This window comes from Lucilia cuprina, chromosome 5 (genome assembly GCF_022045245.1).
Source record: "Lucilia cuprina isolate Lc7/37 chromosome 5, ASM2204524v1, whole genome shotgun sequence".
In the NCBI taxonomy this organism is placed as follows: Eukaryota; Metazoa; Arthropoda; class Insecta; order Diptera; family Calliphoridae; genus Lucilia; species Lucilia cuprina.
The window spans coordinates 32,492,490-32,498,440 of record NC_060953.1 but is presented as its reverse complement, the minus strand read 5'-3'; positions in this window follow the sequence as shown (position 1 = coordinate 32,498,440).

The following is a 5,951-nucleotide window of genomic DNA, read 5'->3' as shown; positions in this document are numbered from 1 at the left end:
CATATATGTACATACATATACAAATATATAATTAATGTTAAACAATCAAAATAGAAGCTTACAAACTGAAAAAATCGTTTTTTTATCAATTATCCTCAGTGTTGTAACACTATATACTCATGTATGCAGATAAAACAAAAATATTATTACTTTACAATAAAAAATTAACAATTTATATATGTATATGGGCATATAGACATACTGAGCTCATTTTACTCAAAATCTGTTTTTAGATGGGTTCAGGACCAATAATTTAGGTGTTATAAACATCAACACAAACGCATTTTACCTTCGCTACTTCCTAATGTTTGTACTTGGTTCTGCCGGTCAATAATGTACAAGCATTTTTCTCAAACACTCAAGCTATATAATGTCGTTGCTTAATTTTCATGATGCAAAGACATTACTGATGTTTACAACCACGTAGAAGGGATGGCCTTTGTTGAGTCGGAAATCGGTAGACCGAACCACGCAAGCCGACGACTTGTTCTTAGTTACAAAGAACATAATTTGGAACATCTGGTATGAACAGAATAAATACTAGGGTATTCAAACGATTAATCGTCGATCGGTTAATCGATCAATTTTTGACGATTAATCGGTCGAATAAATAAAAATTTCCAAATTTCAAATAACAAATAAACCGAATAATTTATATCAATTAACCGATTAAGAAAAACTTATTATTAAACAATAAAATGACTGTATATCTTATACAAAATTCAATATTTTTATAATAAATTTACTTTCTGTGTTAATTTCTTAATTACTTTTTATTAAAAAGAATATTTATTGGATGATTTTTATAACAATACTTCAGAAACATTGTAACATTGTGTAAAGTTGTACTGATTAATCTACTTCTTAGAATGGGTTCATGCAGAATCATTTCAGATTTCTGAAAAGAAATACAGTTTTGAGAATCAGTTTCTATAGTATTTGTAATAAGTTCTTCAGCAATATAACGTTATACACTAGTTGATTGGAACGTATGAATTCTGGAACACGTTGATAAATCTCAAGTACATAAATTTAATAAACTTAATTTCTTTATATAGAAGAGGATTTCACATGAAAATAAATTATTTCTAATATTTGAGAAAAAAATTAATAAAATAGAAAAAAATAATTATTAAAACAACATACACTTGCCACTTATTCGATTAACCGATTAATTTTGAATTTACTTATTATTAACCGGCCAACTTAAAACGCCAAATAATTATTTGTCGAATAAACCGAATAGGACAAAAACCCCAATTATTGAATACTCTAGTAAATACACAACATACCCGGACAAAAAAGGTAAAGTCTATGGTATCACTTGTATAAGGTACATTATAAAAGCCAGCACACTTTTCTTTCATCCTTCACACTTGTTAAGAAAATCATTCAAGACACTCTCTCTTGGTACCCCAACTGTTGGGGCCCAACATCCATCCCGTATCAATTCCAATACCAAGTTTCCCAATCACTCCTCTATGGGGTATCTATTGCAACAAAACCGAACATATTTTGGATTATACACATGATCGTTAAACAGTCTTTAAACCAATATTCTATATCACTTAATCCACTGAAGGCACCTCTTTAATAACTGGTACAAAACAAATTCTTTAACTTTGCTCTATGGTTCCAGATTATGTAGTTTCCATGTCAAATCATTAGAAGGAAAGACCTATGATGCATTCGATTTTCACTGTTTATAGTCCCGACAGACTAGAGGTACTGTTAGCACAAAATCTATCATCATTTATAAATTTTTATAAGAGAAGAATTAATTTTGTAAATGAATTAACTTCAACTTTATTAAACAAAAAATATGTTTTTTACCTAATTGTTATAAAATTTTTCATAAAATCATTAGTTTTGGTTTGATTAACAAAAAAACTAATTTCTATCTTTTGCACACTGCATCGAAATGCATGGGAATTATCAAAAACTTTATGGGTGAATTAATTTTAAAAAGGAATTAACTTAAGATTTAAAAAATAGACTTCCTACCTTTCAATACCGTATTTTTATCAATAAATCATAGAAATGTTGTTATTTGATTTAACGAATTTTTCGTTTTTACGAATGGGCCTGACATTATATCTTTCGTTAAACCGGGAAACCACTGTATATGGATCATTAAAAATTCTAAGACGATCTAGCCATGAAAGTTCGTCTGTTGAAAGTACGATAGAGTCAAAACGAAAAGAGCTAGAACGATGAAATTTTCCTCAAATATTCAGATTACACATGAAAATACAAATTCTAACTGATTCAATTGTGAATTAAATCTTCAAAGGATTTTAACTGAAAATGGCAAATTCCCTATGATTTTGTTTCTTACACTTGACTTTAACGAAATGACAAAAGCATTACGAATGATAATAAGTACAAAAGAATCAAAGGATCGATTTTTGACAAGTTCATTCTATTTTCTCCAAATTGACAAATAATTTTAGAATAGAATAGTGTTTTTTAGTTTATATGATGGTAACAATAATTTCTGCAGAAAATTAAAACTAAACATTATGGGCTCAACAAACACCTTGTTTCCTACGACCAATCATCCTTTTGATCATCCAATCATAATAGTACGTTAGTCAGTTCAATTTAGTTTAGCCGCAAAATACCATCAAAAACCTACAAGGAAGAATGCCAAGCAAAAAAATATGCATCACCAGCAACAATAACCTTAAACAACAAATATTTATATGCATGTTTGTATTTGTATGTATCTGTGAGTACATGAGCCAGGATGTACATATGAGTTTGTATTCATTGTAAGAAATAAAATCATACTGAACTACCAAACGAATCAACAAAACAATTCATACAAATGTAACAACAACAATAACAGCAAATAAAATGTTAAAAATTTAACATCTGCTCCTTTCATTTCATGATTTCGGAAAACTCGAAATGAAAAAAAACAACATCAACAACGAACAAGAAGAAGAGGAATTTAAAAGAGAAACAAAAACAACATGAGAGAAAAAAGTACTTTAATATGGTTTTGTATATGCAGGGGCATTGCTGTGGAATTATTGTAGTTGTTTTTGTTACTTTTGCTTATTTTTTTTTTTCTTCATCCTTCTTTTGTTGTTATTATGTTGAGCCTTGTGTGTTCTCATGTTACGATTTTTTTTTTTACATTTGAAACAAAATAAATATAAAATAAAGGAATTATGTATATTTATGGTGTCCATGTGTGAGTAAACGTGTATAAAGGATGAGTGAGAGCGAATTTTGTGGGTAAAGTATCATGTTGGCGCATAAAAACGTCAAATATAAAATTAGAAAAATCGCTAGCATCGCTGATATTTAAGTTTTTAATTATCCGAATATTGCCGAAGAAGTTAAGTATCAAGTCAAATATACAGTGTCTCTCATAAGTATTCGAATTTAAGTATAATGTGAAAAGAAACCAAATTTAATAACATATTTTGTATGCAAAATTAATAAATTAATTTGTTTAATTGTCTAGACAGTCCTTAGCTTTGATAACACGCTTTTTAAAATTTACAAAATTCACATTTACTTAAATTTAGCTTTATTTAAAAAAAGTCCATAAAATTACTTCACAAAAGTATTCGAATTTTTCCTGTATTTCATATTTGACCATATTTTGCGAAACAAAAATTAGAATCGAATGGTCTTTTTGCTTAAAATTGTTTTAAGGGGTTACTATCAAAGGATATATTTTTGGCCCATTTGGCCCACAATTTTGGGGCATTTGTACCATCCTTTTATATAATATCATTAAAATTATGATTTTTGACCATATTTGCCATTTTTTTCTATTCTTTTAAGAGATAAAACTAAAATTTAATATTGGGATTTAAAAGATTCCTTAAGGTATCTAAAAAAAATAATTTTTGTTATAAGGATCTGTTTTTAAACATTCCAAGATATATTTTTGGTATAGTTCTTCTGATTCTAATTGAATTATCTGGATCTTAAGTCCCTTTTCGTACCACTAGGATCGATATTTTCCGACAAAGTTGGCTAGTATATATAATTGTAAATATCAGCATTAATATATTTTAAATTTTCAAGACATCGTAGCGGTGTACAAAACATGCCATAACAAAACGTCATCCTATACAGTAGATTTTAGTTTTTACTACTCATAATATTCACGATTATGTTGCCCATTACAACAACACTGTATGTAAAAAATTTTGGGCTTATTTTGATCATAGTAGATAATATTTAAACAGATATGAATATTTTTAAGTTAGACCATAATAACATGGTGACATTCAGCCTAGAGGCCATTGGTTATAAAAAGAATGGTTCCACTATATTGAATGGCGTTTCTTCGAGGCATGCTTTGGAGTTATAAACTTTCACAATATATTGAAAACTTAAAATGTATAACAGCTGATATCTAAAACAATATATAAACAAAATTTCCAGAGTTGATATAATCCTTGATCGAAAATTAAAATAAAATACACCACAGATCAGCAAAGCACATCAGTGCATAATTTAAATGCATAATTGCAACATACGCTTCTATAATCTGGTGTATTTTTGGGACAGATTTATTTTAAATGTTGCATGGGTGTAAATGCGGCAATGAACACTACGTTCCTGAATGAATCTCTAACTAAATCCGAACGGTTCCATGCTTTAAGAAAACACGTGATCAATATATAATCCTCATATAATTGTTTTAGAAAATTTCTTTGGAGGATGCCTTATTTATGAGTTTAACATACTAATCTTTCTTCCGTTTACAGTTTTTAGGAAAAAGCTGTAATATGTACGTTTACAGTTTACATGAAAGTTTGTACATACATACATATGTATGTTCATATGTAAGAAATGTTGTAATGTATATTCTCGAATACACACCTAAACTCACGTTTCTTTTATATAAAATAAGTTAAAATAATACAATGATTTTATCCTGATTTTAAGTGCATTCAACTTGTGTAAGTGTGAACGAATTGTGTGCATTTTGGATATGAAACACAAACTGTTTTGAATTCGTTTTGGTTGGTTTTCTCTCTTTTGTATTTTAATTATCTTCATCATCTTTTAGTGTGCAGATGCATAATTTTTTTAAAATAAAGACATTAAAATTAACTCACAGATAGTACACACATGCCTGTATGTATGTACATAAACTCACTTGAAGACTCTAAGCACAAGGATACTTGTGATGTAAAGTGATGCCAGATATATGTTTATAGAAAATCTCAAAGTTTAAAGTAAAGCTGTTTCAATATACATAAGTATGTAAGTATGTATGTACATACATATGAATACAATTGGAACAATTCACTGCTTCTAAAAGAGTAAATATTTCATTAGTTCCTTATATAACTTATTTTTCCCCAATAGTATCTAATAATTCAAAATATGGCATCCTCTTGTACAAACACATATAAATAAAAATGTACATATGTACATATGTTTATACTCCAATTGCACTTTAGTTAAGTTCTGCTGTTTTAATAACATTCACTTAAATCTCTTAAACTAAAAACATAAGTAAAAGTGTTTCACATTTAGTTAAAAATTTCTTAAATTTATTAACACATGGTGGTTGTTGCTGTATTCATAAAAAAAATGAAATTAATTATATCTTCATCATTTTAAAACTGTACAAACATTTCTGAAATAAACCAAGAATGCAGGACAATTTGTTTAACGCATTTACAATAACGAAATTGGGTTGCAAAACAAAAAATAAAGAACAACCAACACAAACATCGAACTTATATTTTAACCCAACTTGTTTGATATCAAACTAGCAAACGAAACGTAATGGAAAAGAAACCAACCTGAAGAATGTAAAGAACAATGAAACATTCATACGAAACGCATTTTCTATCGTAGCTTGTTGTAGCCTGGATTTAAACAATAATGGTTAAATGTTTGAATGAATCATCTTTATTAGATCACGAGCGAGTTACGATTGGAGTGAAATGGTAGCTAATCAGAAC